We start from the raw sequence: 22914 nt of genomic DNA, 5'->3' as shown, positions 1-22914 counted from the left end.
AGAAGTTTGCAGATGACACAAAGATTGGCCATGTGGTAGATAGCGAGGATGATAGCTGTAGGCTGCAGGAAGATATTGATGGTCTGGCCAGATGGGCAGAAAGCGGCAAATGGAATTCAACTTGGAGAAGTGTGAGGTGATGCATTTGGGGAGGTCAAACATGGCAAAGGAATACACGTTTAATGGGAAAATACTGAAAAGTGTAGAGGAAGTGAGAGACCTTGGAGTGAATGTCCACAGATCCCTGAAGGTAGCAGGACAGGTCGATAAGGTGGTTAAGAAGGCATAGGGAATCCTTTCCTTTATTAGCCGAGCTATAGAATATAAGATCAGGGAGGTTATGCTGGAACTGTATAACTCATTGGTTAGGCCACAACATGAGTACTGTGTGCAGTTCTGGTCACCTCATTACAGAAAGGATGTAATTGCACTAGAGAGGGTATAGAGGAGATTTACGAGGATGTTGCCCGGACTGGAGAAATGCAGCTATGAGGAAAGATTGGATAGGCTGGGGTTGTTTGCCTTGGAACAGAGAAGACGGAGAGGAGACATGATTGAAATGTACAAAATTTTGAGGGGCCTAGATAGAGTGGAGGTGAAGGGCCTATTCATCTTAGCAGAGATGTCAGTGACTAGGGGGCATAGATTTAAAGTGGTTGGTAGAAATATTAGAGGGGAGATGAGGAAACATTTTTTCACCCAGAGCGTGGTGGGGGTCTGGAACCCACTGCCTGAAAGGCTAGTTGAGGCAGAAACCCTCAACTCATTCAAAAGGAGTATGGATATGCATCTCAAGTGCCGTAATCTGCAGGGCTACGGACCATATGCTAGAAAGTGGGATTAGAATGGGTGGATCGTTTTTTAGCCAGCATAGACACGATGGACCAAGTGGCCTCTTTCTGTGTCTTAAACTTTCTATGAGTCTAGGACACCAGGGATAACTCCCCTGCTCTTAATCAAACTAGTGCTGTGAGATCCTTTACGGGCCTTGGTTTAAAGTCTCCTCTGAAAGACAGTACCTGAGCACAGCACTACCTCAGTACTGCACTGGAGTGTCAGCCTCGACTTTTGCACTTAAGTCTTAGAGTGGGATTTGAACCCGTAACCTTCTGGCACAGCAGTAAAAGTGCTACCAACTGAGCCACGACAGACACCTATCTAAGTAGGAGCAAAATCTAAAATAAAAAAGAATAGAAAATGCTAGAAATATTCAGCAGGTCTGGCAGCATCTGTGAGGTGGAAAGAGGTGCTCCTTTTTCAGCCTCTAGTATCTGTAGAAAAAGCAAGTTGCTTCTCAGAAATAGAGGGTAACCTAGAGACAGCAGCAAGAGTTTGAAGTACTAGGGTGGTGAGTCTGTGGGTTCAGAGCATTCCAGAGAAAATTGACTTGTGATGTTACAGCAAAGAACATAATGATTGGTTGGTGAACAACATTTTCTCTTATCTAAACTGAGGAATTTTAATTGGGGTTAGTATAACATTAATTGAAATAATAAGAGTCTTCTGAAACTCAAGTAATTTGTTGGTAAGTTATTATTAGTTGTAGTAAGGTTTACTTGCAGTAGTAGTGGGGCTTGGTAGTTGTGGGTTTATTAATTATAAATTAACTAAGAAAAATAAATTAATTAACACATAATAAAGATAGGTGATGTGTTGCGGCTGCAGAATATGGAAGCTGCTGGATGCCAGTGTGATCCACGTCAAACACGTCTGCAGTAAGTGTCTGTGGCTCGAGGAGCTTTGGCTCAGAGTCAGTCTGCTGGTGGCCAATGTACAGACACTGAAATGCATCAGGGAGGGGGAAAATTACCTAGACACTTTGTTCTAGGAGGCAGTCGCACCCTTTAGGATAGGATCTTCTGATTTGGCCAGTGGTTAGGGACAGGAGGGTGTGACTGCTAGTGAGTCAGGTAAGGGGATCAAGAAGGCAGAAGTGGAGGAGCCTCAGCTCTTTCAATTGTCCAACAGGTTTGAGGTTCTTTCAGCTTGTATGGATGAGAGCAGGATGAATGAACGAACTGACCATGGCATCTTGGTACAAGAAGCCATTCAAGCAGGGGGAGTAAATAAGAATGTAGCAGTAGTAGGAGATAGTACAGTCAGGGAGATAGACACAGTTCTCTGCGGCCAAGAATGAGAGTCCGAAGGTTGTGTTGCCTGCCTGCTGTCAGGGTTTGAGACATTTGCTTGGGGCTGGAGACAAATTGCAGTGGGAGGGGGGAGGATCCAGTTGTCATAGTCCACGTGGGTACCAATAACATACATAGGGTCAGGAAAGAGGTTCTGCATAGAGAGTATGAGCAGCAAGGGGCTAAATTAAAAAGCAGAACCTCAAAATAATAATCTCTAGATTATTACCTGAGCTACAAGCAAATTGGAATAGGGTAAATAAGATTAGAGAGTTAAATGTGTGGCTCAAAAAGAGGCCTGCTTGAAATATGTTGTGACCTGTGGAGAAGTGGAACTAGAAAAGACAGTGCACGCCTCCCGCCTCGGTTGTAACAGAAGGCATTGAGGATATTTGCTTTTATTAGTCAAGACATAGAATATCAGCGTAGGAAGGTTCTGCTAGAAGTGAATAAAATACTAGTTAGGTCACTGCTAGAGCTTTGTGTCATTTCTGGTCACCGCATTGCAGGAAGGATGTGATTGCACTTACAGAGGAGATTTATGGGCCTGTTACCAAGACTGGAACATTTTAGCCTTGAGGAAAAATTGGATAGGCTGAGTTTGTATTCTTTACAACAGAGGAGGCTGAGAGGAGATTTAATTGAGGTGTATAAAACTACGAGGGGCCCAGATAGAGTAGTTAGGAAGGAACTATTTCCATTAGCAGAAAGGTCAAAAGCCAGGGGGCATAGATTTAATGTAATTGGTAGAAGGAATAGAGAAAAGTTGAGGAGAAATTTTTTCAACCAGAGGGTGGTGGAGATCTGGAACTTACTGCCTGAAAGGTTGATAAAACCAGAAACCCTCATCGCATTTAAAAAAATGCTTAGATATGCACTTGAAGTGTCATAACCTACAAGGCTACAGACCCCAGAGCTGGCAAGTGGGATTGAGCTGGATAGCTCTTTTCCGATTGAAATGATGAGCTAGGTGGCCTGCTTCTGTGCCATAAATTTCTGTGTTTCTATGAAAGGAAGGGGAGAAATGCATGAGAATGTGAAGTCAGATGGACAATTTCAGATGGGTTGTTAAGCTAGAATAATTTACACAGGCAGTGATTGAGGATTTTAAACTCAAGGGCGAGGACTTTGAATGTCTTGAGGGATGAATCACAGAGTCATTTATGGCAAAGAAGGGGGTCATTTGGTCCATCAAGCCCATGCTGGCTCGCCACAGATCTATTCAGTCAGTCCCACTCCCCTGCTTGATCCCCATAGTCCTGGAAGTCTAATGCCCTCACGTGGCCATCCAATTTCCTTTTCGAATCATTGATAGTCTTGACTTCCACCACCTTTATGGGCAGCGTGTTCCAGGTCATTACCATCCGCTGCATAAAAAAAGTGCTTCCTCGTATTCCTCCTGCGTCTCTTGCCCACAACTTTCAATCTGTGTCCCTGAGGATCTAATGTAAAGCAGCAAGGACAGAGAAGATGGGTATGTAGGACTCGTTGTGCACTAGGATACAGGCAGCAGAGTTTTAGATGAGCTGTAGTCTAATAAGGGTGGGAATGGGAGAAAAGGCAGTAGAGTTTTGTGGTAATCAAGCTTGACCAAGGTATGTATGAGGATTTCAGCAGCAGATGGGCTGAGGAGGCAAGTGATGGAATTGAAATTAGGCGGTATTTGTGATGGAGCGTTGGAAGCTCAGTTTGAGATCAGAAGGGCTACTGAGAATGTGATCAGTCTGTTTCAGTCTAAAACGGTGTCTAGGGAGGGGAATGAGGTCAATAGTAAGTATGCCAAGTTTGTGGTGATGGTTTTGGTCTTCCCAATGTTTATCTGGAGGAAAGTGCAGCTCATCCAAGACCGGAAGTCAGACAAGCAATCTGACAGCACAGAGGCTGTGGAGAGATCGAGAGAGTGTGTCATGACCGTACATATGGAAATTGTCCTCATGTCTGCAAATGATGGTGGGAAGGGATAGCAGGTAGATGAGGAAGATAGCCAATGATAGGCCCTGGAGATGAGTGGTGCTGGCATGATTGCTGGAGATGCTCTGGCTACAATCTGATAGTTAAAACTGGAACCTAGTGAGGGCAGTCCCATTGAGCCGAACAACAGAGGAAAGGCATATATATTGATAAATGAAGAATATGTGACATGGCTGCCGCATTTTTCTGTGTGAAAGCAAAAGACAGCATGACTTTTATGCTCACAGGAGAAATACAGTTTCCTTAAACATGCTAACTCTACTATGAATCAACACTTGCATTCTAATACATGCCATGGGCTGGATTTTATGCTGGGCAGACGGGAGCTGGCCATTGACGTAAAAGTCGGTGGCGAACCCACTTCCACCCAGCCCAGGGATCCGTCCCACATTTTAAGGGTCCCCAGGCTTTAACTGTTGTAAGGCGGAACTTCTACCGGCTTGAGGGAGGAAGTCCTGCCTCATTGAGCTGCTGGCCAATCATCAGGCCGGCAGCTCTTACTCCCAGCAGTGCCACCGGGAGCGGTGGCCACTGCTGGGATTGCAGCCCAGCTGAAGACATGGAGCCAGCAGTGCAGGTAAGTTTGGTTTGCCTCGCCAGGGAGATCGATTGCATCCCGGCGAGGCAAGGGTGGTCGTTTGGGAGGGAGGTGGGGGGGTGTCTCGGGTCCTGGGGGTGGTTGGGGAAGCAGGGGTGGCCCTCAATTGGATACCCTGTGCCTGTTTGTCAGGGCCCACCCCCAGGGCGCTGAGAGGCCGCCAGCTTTCACTGGGCGGCCTTTCACGTTTCCTGGACGCCCGCTTGCCATGGGTAAAATTCGTGGCCACTTAAGGGCCTTGATTGGCCTGGGGCGGACGGCCCATTTCTTGACCTCCTCCCCCGTCCCACATAAAGTAGGGCGGAGGCGGGAGTGGGTCAGGAAGGCCTCCCGGAGCCTCCCGCTCAATGTTACAGCACCCCTCTCCCCCCCGCCACACCCCCTCAGCCACAATCCGGCGTAAAAGTCCGGCCCATGGGTGAGATAGCATGCTATAGGACTAACAGATACTGTTATGGCCGAGGCAGGAGGAGTGCACTGTTTATTCTAGTCCCACTTTTCTACAGGTCATAACATATATTTAAATTTTCCCACTATTTTTCCCAGAATATAACTCACTAACCAGGTTTCTTTAATGAACAACAAAATGATCAGTTTATTATAAAACAAGTCTTAACCAATAATGAAGGAAAGCATAAACACACAGATTAAAATTTTAAAGTTCCTTTTTACCTTAGCCCCTTCACACTCTCACATACACACACACATGCGCACACACACATTCACCAGTTAACTGGAATAATATAAGGGATTTAAAAAAAATTTTAGAGCTCTGTTACAGACAAAAAAAACCACTTGAGCTGATTACTTGCTCACTTTAAAAAAAAAAAAACAGCAGATGAGATATATTGTTCCAAAACTGGCATACAGTCTAGATTCTGAGTACACTTAGACGGGTCACTGGGATCTTTTAGAACACTTCTTTTCAGGCGGCGTTGAGAAGTAATTTAGCAGGCTTTCTTCAAAGACAGGAGACGAGATGAATTGACACAATGGACTTCTCAGGGTCTTTTAGAGATGCTGGAAAGCGAGCTGGGTTGTGGTCCTCTCTCCTTCCTTGACACTTCTTCAGCAGCAGGCTAACTTTATTTCCTTCCAGAAGGTAAAATGCACTTACACTACAACTAAAAGCCTGCGAGTTTTCTCTCTCAGGTGCACGCTGCTGCTCCCAGGCTTGTCCAATTAAGGGGCATGCTACTGACTTCTCTGTCCACATTTTTCCCTGTTACCAGGGTTTCTGTTCTATTTTTAACTTGAAAACCAGTAAACATTGTTGCCAAACTAGTTCTTTCAGTGCCCTCTTGAAAAAAAACTGGTCCAGCATTTATTCAGTTTGACTATAAATTCCTCAAAAAATATTTTAACAAAAAAACTGAATCATTTCCATAACAATACCCCTTAATTACTATATAATTCCATCATGTTCTTCTACTAATGGTGATAAATGCTCTTGGACCATTAAGTTAAGACTAAAACTAATAGATTAATGTGCAAATAAGATATGATACAGAAGCAATAAGACGCAACAAGAATTTAATAATGCTGTACTTCAAAAAAGATAAAAGATCAGTCTACCAATGGCTAAATTCATCCTTAGCAGAGAACCATACAATTTGCAAGACTTTTGAATGAAAGACTTTATGAATTTGGAGCCACACTAGATATCCATTCAAATTCATCATTTGCTCCGTTAAGCACCAACTTATTGCAGATGTTGCCTTATATCTACTTGTGCAATAACCCCGGAATGTAACTGTCATGCCCAGTACAGGCAAGTCCTATTCATAACTTTAAACATGGACTCTCGTCAGCATAGCATCTTCTGGAACTGAATTTTCCTTTTGTTTTAAATAAACCACAATGGATATTAAAAGTAGACATGAGCTGCAAAGATGTCTGATGAAGGTCAGCTGACTTTTGGCTTGTGTACTCAGGAACTGACTCACCGTTTGAAAGGACAAAAGTATATCTCCCAGCTAAGAGTTGTTATCAACGCCCATCCTGAAACCACAGGGAGACATTCCTGAATTGAATGAATTTCTCCTGAAACAAAGAAGGTCTTAACCCTCCTTAGGATGAATGTTTTAGAACAATAAACCAGGATGGGGCTAATCAACCTCAACCTCCACCATATTTGGAAAAGGAACTGTAAGAAGTCACATGGTGGGGCAGCCATTTTGGTCTCCTTTTAAAAATCTTTATAAATAGAGACTGCAGAAAAAGCAGCAAGCAGACCAGGTAGTACCATCATCTTAAAAGAACTGGAGGCTGTAACATATTAAGGTCTCTGAACCTGTTTCTTTTCAAGTCCACCAGTACAGAAAACCAACCTCCTAGTATTAAGTCTACAAGCAACTAACTTCGTGACCTGCTGAAAATCCACCTCTTCGGGATAACCCTGCAACAATTTTGATATACAACTCCGGCTATCGAATCCACCTAACTACATTTCAGGAGTGAAAAAGCCTTCTTCACCGTGCCCACAACGCATGCCTTTTCCCCAAGTCGAGCCAAATCACGTGACTTATGAACTAGTCCTTTGCTTGTAATTTGTAAAAGTGTACTATCCTTTTAGCAGATTTCTAACTCATGAATGTGTGTGTGTGAGTGGTGAGAGAGTGAAGTAGCGTTAGACTTTCAGGGTGAACGTGTGAATGAAAATAATCCTCTTTATTTAAACACATGAAAAGCATGCTGCTGGTTATTCAAATTGGCCATACACCCAGGGGTTAAGAAACAGACACATCTTCTTTGTCAACAAAAACTTACTGATTACGGACAGTAAAAGGGGAAAGAACTGGGGTTTCAGTTCTCTCTCAATTCTGTCTGTGACAGAAACAATGAAACACCCTTATAATCGGGATTGGGTTTCTGTGTCTGACACATGTGTAGTCTTTTAGTCTCTTCAAGGGCAAATGGATTTAACACTAGTTGAGGTAATCTTCGGTCCAAACGATAAGTTGCTTCACTTCATGACCGATAAAACGTACTGGACAACAACAGTGATGTGAATTGCTACAATTGATACCACTTCTGCTCATACACTGTTAAAAAAACAAAGAACGCATGAAAATTATCCCACACCACTAGGTCATCTTGTTTAACTTAAACTCTCTGCACCTTGTCCTATTGTCCAGGACAGAGGTCTTTTCCTCGTGCAGCCTGCTACTGCTTGACTGTCTCTTGGTATCTCCTCATTTTAAAGAATCTCTCATAAAGCTTGTGAAACTGTCCAATAAGAGCATAGTGTGAGAGAGAAAAGAAAGAGTTCAGTGGAGGAATAACAGTGGATAAGTGAAGGGAACCAGGCAAGTAGTACAGTAATTTGTTGGAAAGGATCAGAACAGTAAGAGAGGTGAAGATAGGAGCATGAAGTGACTGCAAGCAGAGGTATTTGGGTCCAGAGCAGCAGCCTTTACACATGAAATAGGCAAGAGCACCAAGACTGCAACTGTTATATATTGTTATACTATCTGTAAAGTACTAGGAACTAATTAACTAGGAACTAGTTGTTATGTGTAAGTGTTCCAGTGGGGCCACATTCACAGTTGCACTGGAAAGTCACGTGATATGTAGCAGAAAACCAGTTTCACCAGTCCTACAGCAGGCAGCATGGTGGCTGAACAAATAAATTAAAAGCTCAAGCCTTTCCAAGTTTAAAGTGTGATTATTTCAAACAGCTAGGAAGCAGAAAACAGCAAGAAGACATAATATGGTGGCAACGAGTATCTGTGAGTAAACCTAGAACATTTTAAAAGAATTAGAGTGGGAAAACTGACTCAAATTATTGCCACAGAGAGAGAGAGAGAGAAAGGAAAAACTGAATGACTCGTGCAAAAACGAAAAACAAAATGTCAGCCGGGACAGGAATGAATGCACAGCTACAGTCCATAATGAAATGGGAAGCTGATGATGTCGTAGAGGCATTTGAGAAGTTTAAACAAAAGTGCAGATTGCCATTCAACAGTTTCCTAGCGAAGAGGAGAGCGTCAGCTATATCCTTCTGTGTGCTGGAGATCAAGGATTAAATTTATTTAACAGCTAGGACCTAAGTGAAGAGGACGCAGACACCCTGACATTGTTTTGAAAGATTCAGCACCCATCTCCAGCCAAAATCAAATCATCGGATATACCAATATGAATTTCAAGGCCTCAGACAGGAACTAAGTGAGCCTATTGCCAGTTTTTTAAACAAGATATAAAAATGCAGCCAGAAAATATAAATTTAAGGACACAGATGAAAGGCTGATAGATCAGCTCATTTGGGATTCTGCACATCCTGAAGTACAGAAAGCTCTGATCAGAAAGGATAAGCTCCCAATATCGCAGGCTGCAGACACTGCCAGAGCACATGAAGCCACGAGCTGACTGGTGAAGACACTGACTACCCAAACGGCTAGCCTTCAGTTAAGCCAAGAGAAAGGCAGAATATACACCAAACAGAGAGGAAAACATGCAGGAGCTGTGGACCACCACATGAATTCACAGACAGAAGGAAATGTCCTGCATATGGATCAATCTGCAGAGCTTGCAGAAAAAGCAATCACTGGGAAAAGATGTCCAGAACAAGGCAAGAAGTTGGTAGACAAGTGACCAGAGCCAGAGTAACAGGGTGAATGAGTAGTGAAAGAAACCAAAACATCCATATCCTGGAAGATGATGATTGGTTTGAGATCATGATAGACATAGGAACCATACAATTGCACGAAATGTCTGGATGTGACAGTTCCCAGAGAAAAGAAATTCACACAACCATTTAGATCAGGAAGAGGGTGAGAAATAAGCCCACAATGATAAATCTGAAGGTGAAGATTGATACTGGAGCACAGAGTAACATCATCCTGCTCAGACTATACCAGAAGATCTTTCCTGAAATTTTGGAGGAAAATGGTTATCCAAGGAAGGGTGCTCTGAAACCAAACAACCGTCATGCTAACAGCATACAGGGGAACTGAGATTTGACAGCTAGGAACAACCCAAATCAGAGGGACACACAAAGGAAAAGATACTAACTGTATGTTCTACCTCACTAAAACAGATGGTCCTGCTATCCTAGGGTTGAGGAGTTGCAAAGAACTGCAGATTATCTCAGTAAACCGTGAGGTGAAGGAGGCAACACTGAGGGTTGAAGATAGTACACCCATTGAAAAGCACCCTCCAATCAGAAGCAAAGAAGATCTGGTACAAATGTACCCACAGTGTTTTGATGAGACAGTTGGATGCTTTGAAGATTTTGAGTATCACATCACTATTGGCCCAGCGATGAAACCAGTGATTCATCCCCCATGTAAAGTACCAATAGAACTAAAAGGAAAGCTGGAAAGAGAGCTCCAAGAAATGGAAGAAAAGAAGGTGATCGCCAGAGTCACAGAGCCGACAGAATGGATTAATTCTATCGTGGTAAGAGAGAAGCCAAATGGACGGCTAAGAATTTACCTAGATCCCAAGGATCTTAACCAACCAATAAAGAGGGATCACTACCCTATTCCAACATTGGAAGAAATCACACCTGCACTGGCAGGGGCAAAAGTTTTCAGCAAGATTGATGCCAGAAATGGCTACTGGAATGTGAAACTAGACACAGAATCTTCACTGTTGACAACATTTAACACATCCTTTGGATGGTACAAATTCCTGCATCTACCTTTTGGCCTCAAAGTGAGCCAGGATGTGTTCTAACAGAAAGTAGACAATACATACAGGGGATGTAAAAGAGCAGTCAGCATAGCAGATGAAATCCAGATATATGGTGTAGATGGAAAAGACCATGACAAGCATCTACATGAAACCATGGAGAGTACCAGGAAAGCTGGGTTTAAACTAAACACAGACAAATGCATTGTGAAAGTGACAGAATGCCTGTTCTTCGGAATGGTGTACACACCTGATGGAGTCAAGCTGAGTCCTGAAAGCATCTCAGACATCTCTGGGATGGAAACCCCAAGAGATAAGAGAGAGTTGAGAAGTTTCCTCGGTTTGAGACAATACATGAGCTCATTTATTCCGCACATGTCAGAACACACAGCAAACCTTCGGGAGCTGATGAAAGAAGATGTAGAGTACTAGTGGTCAGAGACACATGACAAGAGTTTCAACAAACTCAAAAAGGCAGTATACAAGGATACAAGTCTGTCGTACTAAGACAGACAAAAATTTGTTATTCTGCAAGTAGATGCTTCCACAAAAGCACTGGGAGCAGCCCTAGTACAAGAGGGAAAGCTGATAGCATTTGCATCCAAAGCTCTAACATCAGCTGAGACATGATATGCCAACATAGAAAGAGAACTTTTAGCAGTCACGTATGGGTGTGAAAAACTCCACACATATCTCTATGGGAGAAAGTTCTTAGTGGAGAGTGATCATCGTCCACTGGAGCAGATCTACAAGAAAAATTTCTGTAAAGCACCAGGAAGACTGCAGAGGTTACTCTTGAGGCTTCAGAGTTACGATTTAACTCTGAAATATAAGCCAGGAAGAGAAATGGTGCTGGTAGACCCCTATCTCGGTAGTCACCACAAGATAAACACAAGATAGAAGATCTAGGTATAAAGATTCATCACCTAGTGAATGTAACACCACTGAACCTCAGTCAAATTAGAGATGAGACCAGCAAAGATGAGGAATTACAGATGCTATTCCAGCAAGTGATCCAGGGATGGCCTGATAGACCAGTACTGGCTGTGTGTGCTGTATCCTATCAGAGATGACATCTCACTAAAAGATGGTGTTCTGCTGGCCGGATCCAGATTAATCAAACCCAAAACAATGCAGGAAGAACTTCTGCAAAAGATACCTGAAGGCCACATGGGAATGAAGAAGTGTAAGCTCAGAGCCAAATCAGCTGTGATAGGCATATACAAAGATATCGAAAATATGGTATCTACAATGTGCAATGTATGTCAGAAGTACAGAAACATACAGCAAAAAGAAGAGATGATAGCTACTGAAGTACCACCCAGACCATGGCATACTGTTGGAGTCGATTTATTCACACATAATCAAGAATGGTATCTCATAGTCGCAGACTACTACCCAAAGTTCCCTTTTATCCGGAAGGTGAAAGACTTGAGAGCCACAACAATCATCTCAGCAGTACAAATTCTGTTCGCTGAGCAAGGGATTCCTGAAAGGTTAAGATGTGACAATGGCACCCAATTTACATCCAGAGAATTTAAGGAATTCGCTGACGAGTATGGATTCAACACCATCACTTCATCACCACACTACCCAGAGGGACACGGATTTATAGAAAGACACGTCCAGATGGTCAAAAGAACACTGGTGAAATGCCAAGAGACGAAGAAAAACCCACACTAGCCATATTGTCACTCTGATCCACACCGCTCAAGGCTGACATGAAATCACCTGCAGAGTGGTTAAATGGAAGAAAATATAAGACTACTCTGCCAAACAAAGTACATCCTTCAAGTGACCAGGAGGAAGTGAGACAACAACTCACTAAAGCACAGGTAAGAGGAGAGCAACACTTCAACAAGTATGCTAAATTCCTACCCGAGCTGTTGAAAGGACAAACTGTACATGTACAGGATCCAATCATGAAAACATGGACCTCAGCAAAGGTTGTTGGTGAAGCTGAGACTCTAAGGTCATACATCACTGAGACTGAAAATGGTAATCAAATAAGAAGGAACAGAATCCATATTCAACCTACACCTGAGCTGGAAAAACAGAAAAGACCATCAACAACACCAGAAACATTACCATCCAGTGAGACAAAATAAGAACATCACCAGCAAGTGACATAACATCACCTGTACAGCGTGCCAACTCACTACTGAGAGCAACAAATGCCAAATCTACAAGATGGAGGCACAACATCTTATCACCCAAGCGATACCATGTATAATATTTTTTAGAAAAAGAATACATGCTATAAAAGACTCTAAAAAGGGGTTAAGATTATTTCCAAAAGTTGATGGATAATCTTCTTTAGTTATATTGACAGTTATATTGATATAGGTGCATAATGTTATAAAGAAAGAGGGATGTTATATATTATACTATCTGTAAAGTGCTTGGAACTAATTAGCTAGGAACTAGTTGTTTTTTTCATTCGTGGGATGTGGGCATCGCTGGCTAGGCCAGCATTTATTGCCCATCCCTAATTGCCCTTGAGAAGGTGGTGGTGAGCTGCCTTCTTGAACCACTGCAGTCCATGTCAGGTAGGTATACCCACAGTGCTGCTGGGCGTTATGTGTAAGTGTTCCAGTGAGGTCACATTCATGACTGCACTGGAGAGTCATGTGTTGTAACAGAAAACCAGTTTCACCAGTCCTACAGCAGGCATCATGGTGGCTAAACAAATAAATGAAAATCTCAAGCCTTTCTAAGTTTAAGGTGTGATTATTTCCAACATCTGGGAACCAGAAAAAAGCAATAAGACATAACAGCAACATTATTAGGTGCAACATCTCAGATGTGAGTGGTCGAGAAGCAGTTCAGTAGACTTCATAGTGAGATGATGCAGGTTTTACGAAAGAGGTGGAGAAAATCCATTTGGTGGAGTCCTGAGAATGGGGGACCGATTCTGTGGCCAGGTTGGCAGTTGTGGGACAAGAGTCTGTTGGTGTTTGAATGGTCAACCTGAGGGCTGAGACAACCAAAACAACTTAAATTTATATTGTATCTTTAATGTCGTAAAATGTCTCAAGACACTTCAAGGAGCATTAACAAATACAATTTCACACCGAGCCACATAAGAACATATTAGGATAGTTTAGGCATGTCCCCTCAAAGATAAAGGGTGGTACTGCCAAATCTAGAGCCCCTTGGTTATCTAGAAGGTTACAGGGTAAGTTAAAGCAGAAAATGAAAGCTTATGATGATCACAAAAATCTTAATACTTTAGAAAGCCTAGAGGAGTATAGAAAGTGCAGGGATGAAGTAAAAAAGAAAATTAGAAAAGCAAAGAGAGGACATGAAAAACTATTGGCAGGTAAAATCAAGGAAAACCCTAAGATGTTTTATCAGTACATTAAGAGCAAGAGGATAACTAAGGAAAGGGTAGGGCCTGTCAGAGATGTACAAGGGAACTTGTGCATGGATGCAGAAGATGTGGGCAGGGTTCTTAATGAGTTTTTTGTCTCTATCTTCACAAAGGAGAGGGATGATGTAGACATTGTAGTTAAAGAGGAGGAGTGTGAAATATTAGATACGATAAGCATAATGCGAGAGGAAGTACTAGAGGATCTGACATTCTTGAAAGTGGATAAATCACCAGGGCCAGATGGATTGCATCCCAGGTTGTTAAAGGAAGCCACGGAGGAAATAACGGATGCGCTGAGGATCATCTTCAAATCCTCACTAGATACAGGAGAGGTACCAGACAATTGGAGATTTATGAACATTGTACCATTGTTTAAATAGGATGCGAGGGATAGGCCATATAATTATAGGCCTGTCAGTCTGACCTCGGTGGTGTGTAAATTGTTAGAATCTATTCCGAGGGACAGGATAAATTGCCACTTAGAAAGGCACGGATTAATCAGGGATAGCATGGATTTGTTAAGGGAAGTAAGGCCCCACAAGGCAGACTGGTCAGTAAAATGAAAGCCCATGGGATACAGGGGAATGTGGCAAGTTGGATCCAGAATTGGTTCGGGGACAGGAAACAAAGGGTAGTAGTCGACAGATGTTTTTGTGAATGGAAAGCTATTTCCAGTGGCGTTCCACAGGGCTCAGTGTTGGGTCCCTTGCTGTTTGTGGTATATATTAATGATTTGGACTTAAATGTGGGAGGCATGATTGGGAAATTTGCTGATGACACAAAAATTGGCTGTGTTGTTGATAGTGAAGAGGATAGCCGTAGACTCCAGAAAGATATCAATGGTTTTGCTATGAGTTGGCTATGATAGATTGGGGAACGTTACTTAAAGGGTTGACAGTGGATAGACAATGGCTAGCATTTAAAGAGTGCATGGATGAATTACAACAATTGTTCATTCCTGTCTGACACAAAAATAAAACAGGAAGGGTGGCTCAACCGTGGCTTGCCAAAGAAATTCGGGATAGTATTAGATCCAAAGAGGAGAAATATAAAATGGTCAGAACAAGCAGCAAACCTGAGGATTGGGAGCAGTTTAGAATTCATCAAAGGAGGACAAAGGGATTGATTAAGAAAGGGAAAATAGAGTATGAGAGTAAGCTTGCCGAGAACATAAAAACTGATTGTAAAAGCTTTTATAGATATGTGTAGAGAAAAAGATTAGTGAAGACAAATGTGGGTCCCTTACAGTCAGAAACGGGGGAATTTATAATGGGGAACAAAGAAATGGCAGACCAATTAAATACATACTTTGGTTCTGTCTTCACAAAGGAGGACACAAATTACCTCCCAGAAGTGTTGGGGAACACAGGGTCGAGTGAGAAGGAGGAACTGTATGAAATCAGTATTAGTAGGGAAATGGTGTTAGGGAAATTGACAGGATTGAAGGCCGATAAGTGCCCAGGGCCTGATAATCTACATCCCAGAGTACTTAAGGAAGTGGCCCTGGAAATAGTAGATGCATTGCTGGTCATTTTTCAAAATTCTATAGACTCTGGAACAGTTCCAACGGATTGAAGGGTTGCTAATGTAACCCCACTATTTAAAAAAGGAGGCAGAGAGAAAACAGGGAATTATAGCCTGACATCAGTAGTGGGGAAAATGCTGGAGTCCATTATAAAAGATGTAAAAGCAGAGCACTTGGAAAACAATGACATGATCAGACAAAGTCAACATGGATTTACGAAAGGGAAATCATATGCAGTGAGTGGCGCAGCGGTTAGCACCGTAGTCTCACAGCTCCAGTGACCTGGGTTCGGTTCAGGGTACTGCCTGTGTGGAGTTTGCAAGTTGTTTCTGTGACTGTGTTGGTTTCCACCAGGTGCTCCAGTTTCTTCCCACAGCCAAAGACCTGCAGGTTGATAGGTAAATTGGCCATTACAAATTGCCCCTAGTGTAGGTAGGTGGTAGGAGAATTGTGGGAATGTGGTAAGGAATATGGGATTAATGTAGGATTAGTATAAATGGGTGGTTGATGGTCAGCACAGACCCGGTGGGCCGAAGAGTCTGTTTTAGTGCTGTATCTCTCTATGACTCTAAATCTACTGGAATTTTTTGAGGTGTAACTAGTAGAATTGATAAGGGAGAACCAGTGGATGTGGTGTATTTGGACTTTCAGAAGGCTTTCGATAAGGTCCCACATAGGAGATTAGTGTGCAAAATTAAAGCACATGGGATTGGGGGTAAGGTACTGACATGGATAGAGAACTGGTTGGCAGACAAGAAACAAAGAGTAGGAATAAACAGGTCTTTTTCCGAGTGGCAGGCAGTGACTAGTGGGGTACCGCAGGGATCAGTTCTAGGACTCCAGCTATTCACAATATATATTAATGATATAGATGAGGGAATTAAATGTAATATATCCAAGTTTGCAGATGACACAAAGCTGGGTGGGAGGGTGAGCTGTGAGGAGGATGCAGAGAAGCTCCAGTGTGATTTGGACAAGTTGAGTGAGTGGGAAAATACATGGCAGATGCAGTATAATGTGGATAAACGTGAGGTTATCCACTTTGGTGGCAAAAAACAGAAAGGCAGATTATTATCTGAATGGCGATAGATTGGGAAAGGGGGAGGTGCAGCGATACCTGGGTGTCCTTGTGCACCAGTCGCTGAAAGTAAGCATGCAGATGCAGCAGGCAGTTAAGAAGGCAAATGGCATGTTGGCCTTCATAGCGAGAGGATTCGAGTACCAGAAGTCTTGCTGCAATTATACAAGACCTTGGTGAGACCGCACCTTGAATATTGTGTGCAGTTTTGGTCTCCTTATCTGAGGAAGGACGTTCTTGCTATGGAGGGAGTGCAGCGAAGGTTCACCAGACTGATTCCTGGGATGGCAGGACTGACGCATGAAGAGAGATTGCGTCGATTAGGCTTGTATTCGCTTGAGTTTAGAAGAATAAGAGGGGATCTGATAGAAACCTTCAAAATTCTAACAGGACTGGACAGACTAGATGCAGGAAGGATGTTCCCGATGGTGGGGGAGTCCCCAGGGGTCACAGTCTAAGGATAAGGGGTAAGCCATTTAGGACTGAGATGAGGAGAGATTTCTTCACCCAGAGAGTGGTGAACCTGTGGAATTCTCTACCACAGAAAGCAGTTGAGGCCAAATCATTAAATATATTCAAGAAAGAGTTAGATATAGTTCTTAGGGCTAAAGGGATCAAGGGATACGGGAGAAAGCGGGAACAGGGTACTGAGTTTGGATGATCAGCCATGGTCATATGCATGATCGGTGCAGGCTCGAAGAGCGGAATGACCTACTCCTGCTCCTATTCTATGTTTGGTTGTGTGGGTGGAAAAGTGACAAATGGAATTCAATACAGATAAGTGTGAGGTATTGCATTTGGGGAGGGCAAATAAAGTGAGGGAATACACAATAAACGGGAGGATATTGAGAGGGTTAGAAGAAGTGAGAGACCTTGGAGTGCATGTCCACAGGTCCCTGAAGGTGGCCGGACAGGTAGATAGAGTGGTGAAGAAGGCATATGGAATGATTTTCTTTATTGGCCAAGGTATAGAATACAAAAGCAGGGATATAATGCTGGAACTGTATAAATCACTGGTTAGGCCACAGTTGGAGTATTGTGCACAGTTCTGGTCACCACATTACAGAAAGGACATAGTTGCTCTGGAGAGAATGCAGAGGAGAGTTACAAGAATGTTGCCAGGGCTTGAAGGTTGCAGCTATGAGGAAAGATTGGATTGGCTAGGGTTGTTTTCCTTAGAACAGAGGAGGCTGAGGTGTGACTTAATTGAGGTGTACAAAATATGAGGGGCCTAGATAGAGTAGACAGGAAGGACCTGTTTCCCCTAGCAAGAGGTCAATTACCACGGGGCACAGATTTAAGGTGATTGGCAGAAGGATTCGAGGTGACGTAAGGAAAAACCTTTTCACCCAGAGGATGGTGGGTGTCTGGAATTCACTCCCACGATTAGTGGTGGAGGCAGAACCTCTCAATTCTTTTAAAAGGTACCTGGACATGCACCTGAAGTTCTGTAACCAGCAAAGCTGTGGACCAGATGCTCAAAGGTGAGATTAGATTGGGTGGCTAGTTTTTTTTAAGCCGGCATGGACACAACGGGCTGAATGCCCTCCTTCTGTGCCCTAATTTTTCTATGGTTCTATTAAAATACAAAAGCTTGGTCAAAGAGGTTGGTTTGAGGGAGCGTCTTAAAGATGGTGAGAAATGTAGAGAGGGGCGAGGTTTAAAGATGAAATTCTCCAATGGTGAAGCGATTAAAATCATGAATGCACATGAGGACAGAATTGAAGGAGTGCTGGGATCATAGACAGTTGTAGGGTAGTTGATTAGAGATAAGGAGGAGCGAAACTATGGAGGGATTTGAAAACAAGGATGAGAGTTTTAAAATCGAGGCATTGCCAGACAGGGGCACCAGTATAGCTCAGAGTACAATGGTGAGGAGTGAATGGGATTTGGTGCCAGCTACAATATCGACAACAGTTTCGGATGAGCTCAATTTTATATAATAAAAGCAAAATACTACAGCTGCTGCAAATTTGAAATAAAAAGTGCTGGAAATACTCAGTAGGTCAGGCCGCATCTGTGGAGAGAGAAGCAGAGTTAATGTTTCAGGTCAGTGACCTTTCATCAGAACTGTTGCTTCTCTCTCCACAGATGCTGCCACACCTGTTGAGTATTTCTGTGAGAAACATAGCCCACTTAATAATAATTTACACCAAGTCAAACTCTGAAGAAGTAAGTTTATTTAACGTTCTTGCAAGATCGGGTGTCCTACAAGCAGGCACACCCATCAACATATTCAGTTCATGTTTATACAATACAAATCCATTTGTCCATGCCTTTATTTTACATTATTGGTTATAACATATTATGACACTAACCTATCCTATAGTTGCTACACTCTCCTCCTCTGTTTACTTCTCCCCCTACTCTAACTTTCTAGCCCCTAACTCTTGTTTTTGTTTTACCTTATTTGGCTCTCCATTGTGTGTTTTAACTTGCAGCTGTCAGCCTTTATCTTAGTGGGGCAGTTTCTTATTCACTACATCCTTTGTTCTAACTCTTGCTGTTTTTCTTTTCTCTGCCTAAACACAATTTTTAACTGCTGTACTGTCTCAAGGTCTTTACTTACATACCCTTATCGGTTCTCTTTTTCAGTGATTTCATTATGTTGTGTAGAAATGACTTCTCAGTAATTTTCCACAAGCTGTAGAAACAACATTTCAGTATTTCTTATTCTCACAATTCCCCCTCTTCCTTTACTTAATCCTTGTTGTTTTCTACATACTGCGGAGGGTTCTCATATGTCCTCTCAAATTCTCTGAGCATTATTTCAGCCGCCTTTTCAATGTCTGTATTTCCGTTGATACTATCCACTTTGTCATTACCTAACAGGTACATACTCTCTTCCTGGCCTCTTTGTATTGACATCTGCTTCGTCAAAGCTGTCTCAATCAATCGCTGTGTCAGCCCTCTTACACAAGGAATAATACAACACCCGATGGCTATTAGTATTCCGACAACCGTGATCAGGGAGGTAAAAACCGAGATTATCATGCCTTTCCATTTTCCAAACCAGGATTCAAGCCACCCCGTCAGGGAAGTGTCTGCTCCTGAATTTTCGGCCATCCCTTCTGCTAAAGTTGTTAACCCTTGCAGTGCTCGGGTGATTGAACCATCGGGTGCTGTGTTATTTGGGATAAATGTGCAACATTTCCCTCCTAACATTATACACACACCTCCTTTTTCTGCTAAGATCATATCTAGAGCCAGTCGATTTTCCCAAGCCATTCTACTAGTGGCATCTAATTGTTCAGCTATACCTTTTACCGCATCTCTAGTATAATTTATAAATCTTTGTTGGTTGTAATAAATATAATTTATCCAATCTACATTTTTGTTAATAGTGACCCACCAAAACAAAGACTCGAAACCGGCGGTTATTTGGTTTCGGGCCTTGAATTCATCAGGTACCCCTCTTGGGACCCCTATGAAATCCATGTATACCCGGTCGTCAAAAGAGTTCGCTATCACTTCCCTTTTACCCCTTTCCCTCGTTATTATCTTTTGTTTCTCAAATGCCAAGGTGAATGGTATTGCCAATTGAACAATTGCGCACGTCCCCTTCCACTGGGAGGGTAGGGTCTGTCTCAGGATTTTTCCTCCGCAATACCACCATAAATCCGCTCTGGGGACATTCAATGATGAGTAGTTCCCTCCCCTGACTCTTCCAGTTACGTCCTCAGTCTCTATGCATGACTTCAACTCTCCCATATTTCTGGTTAGCTCCGCACCGTGTCGACTTACGCATGATGTGTGATTCACACCGGTGGCTAAAAATGAAGGGGGAGTCCTTGAATCTTTTTTCTCTAGGGGAGGGAACATTATTGACAAGGATATGCAAGTTTGAATACCCCAAGCCGTCTTATCCTGATATAGGGCTAACATGCATTCCATGCCCTTTCGGTCACGCTCCCACCCCAGCGGGAAAGGTACTACTTGAGCTATCGGTCTACCAGATGCACAAGCATAGCAATTGTTTTTGTTCAAACCTTTTACAGTATATTTTATCCATTCTACCCAGGCATTTGTGTCCCCGTAACCGGTTTCTATCTCAATTGTCTTTCTCAAGTCTTTTACCTCTATTATTTTTACTATGTTAGGATCGTTATGAGAGGTCCCTTTTAGTTTGTTAGATGGTTTACCAGTCTTATCTATTGTTACCTGAAAACAACATTTTAATTCACCTTTCTTTTTCCCTTCTCTAACTGTTACTCCAAACACCTTGTTGTCTAATTGGAAGTGGGTAATACAAAAACATCCAACCCATTTTATTTCCTGGCTACTTTTGAAAAGAAAGAGAGAAAGAGAGAAGGCACACAATATTACAGACAGTATTTCCGCGCTCGCGCCGCTATATAAAAAAGTTCGTTACTCAAAGTCTTTTTAGCTTTATTTTCAATGGTTCTTCTGTTAATTCGGTTGTCCAAGTTCCTTCCTCGGCCGGGGGGGTTGTACCGGCCCCTTGATTCTTGTGTAGTGGGTCCAACCTCTTTCTGCCGTTCTTATGGTTGTTTCAGTGGTTAGGAGAGTCTGGTATGGTCCTTCCCAGTTCGGTTGTAGTTTAGTCTCTTTCCACGATTTCACCAGAACCCAATCTCCTGGTTGGATCTTGTGCACTGCAAATTCGAGAGGTGGGGTCTGTGCTAACAGGCCTTGCTTCCTGAGGAATGACAATGAGGAAGACAACGCCAGTATATAGTTCTTTAGAAACGAATCTTTAGTTTCTAAGGTTGGCATCTCGCCCCTGGTTCCCATATAGGGTAATCCGAATAGCATTTCATAGGGGACAGTCCCACATCTTTTCTAGGGGCTGTCCGAATTCTGAGTATCGCTATAGGTAAACATTTGGTCCAGGGTAACCTTGTTTCAAGTACCAGTGCCATGCCTTTCTGCTCACTTCCACATTCCCCCCTTTTATCATTCTATGATAACCTTCTCTCTACTGATCAACTTATATATGATTATATATATTCACTAGGATTATGTGGATCTATTTACTCAAATAACATTTAAACAGTATAATATAAAAGCAAATATAAAAAACTCAGCAACTGCTGAATCAGAAGGGTAGGCTGAGCCACCCTCTAACAAGGGGGCGTGTATTAGCCTGGTCAGTATGTTTTTCATTCTAACTTTCCCCTGGGATTGTCATGTCTGGGTGATAAGAAGAGTGCTGTTGAAGTACAATGTCTCTCTCTCTCTCTCTCGCTGTACCAGCTGCAAGGCCAAGTTGCCTCTGCAGCCCTGAAGTTATGAAGTCAGCTAGCTTGTTAGCAATACATGACTGATTAATTGTTTCATCTTAAATGTTCCCATGTAATTCTGTTCTTAAAAATTCTAAAATCTAAATTCTGTTCTCACAGTCCCCCTTTTGATTCTTCAAAACATTTTTTAAAAATCAATCCTTTGATCCCACCTAGGTGCCTTTAATGGTCTCTATTTGTCTAGAAACAGCCTTCAACACCCAGAGGGGTCGCACTCAATACGCCGCCTGCTTGTGCCATAAGAGGGGCCTGCGGTAACTCTGTAAAGGCATAAGTTTTGCAGGGGCTTCAACTACTTGTTTACAACATAAAAGGGTGGAACACTTGTACAATTACCATCTCATTTAAGCTTCACTGTTTTTCTCTGGCTTCATCTCTATTAACGAAAACTTTCTGCGCTTCTCTGAGCAGTTCGTCCAATTGTTTTTCACTCCATCCATCTATCTTTTGAATTTTCTTTTGGATGTCTGGCCATGATTTTGTTACAAAATGGACTCGAAGGAGTCCTTGGGCAACCGGGTCTTCTGGATCTAAACCTGAATATTTCATCATTGTGTCCCGTAATCTCTCTAAGAAATTTGAGGGAGTCTCATCCTTTTCCTGTCTTACTTCGAAGGCCTTATTCAAATTTTGTGATTTCGGGACAGATTCCCTAATGCCTTTTACTATCAGATTTCTAAGGCCTTTCATCTGGCCCCTATGGCCGACGTTATTGTTCTGCCACTGCGGGTCTTGATTAGGGTATTTTTGTTCGGCTGGTTCGTTTCCCCCTACCCCGGGAGGGTTTTCTCTTTCCCAAATTTTCAGGGGTCTTCTACGAGGACTTTCATTTCCTTTTTAAACACTCTTACCTCTCCTGACGTTAATGGTGCACTAACAAATCCAATTTCATTATTTCCTATTGGTACCTCTCTCAAGGGCATCATTGTCTTAGGAGACTCTCTGTCTCTATCGTCGTCGTTATCGTTGGGTTTAGGGGTGGTCCTTCTTGCTGTCCTTAGATCATATTTGGGTCTTTTTCTCCTTGGTTTTTGACTCTAAATCCCAATACTCCAACATCCGTCCCAATGGACTTTCTGGAGGGATGTTGCCGGCAGACTTTCCTTGTCTCCCATCGTCTTCCTTTTTAGACGATTTATTTCCCATGGTTTACAGTATTCACCTCCTAACTGAAGGGTCTTGTAGCCTACGGTATTCACCTCCTAGATGAAGGGTCTTATACCTTACGGTATTCACCTCCTAACTAAAGGGTCTTATACCATACAGTACTCACCTCCTAGCTGAAGGGTCTTGTGCCCCACAGTATTCACCTCCTAACTGAAGGGTCTTATACCTTACGGTA

This window comes from Heterodontus francisci, chromosome 1 (genome assembly GCF_036365525.1).
Source record: "Heterodontus francisci isolate sHetFra1 chromosome 1, sHetFra1.hap1, whole genome shotgun sequence".
In the NCBI taxonomy this organism is placed as follows: Eukaryota; Metazoa; Chordata; class Chondrichthyes; order Heterodontiformes; family Heterodontidae; genus Heterodontus; species Heterodontus francisci.
The sequence above is the reverse complement of the archived record's forward strand: the minus strand, read 5'-3'. Positions refer to the sequence as shown.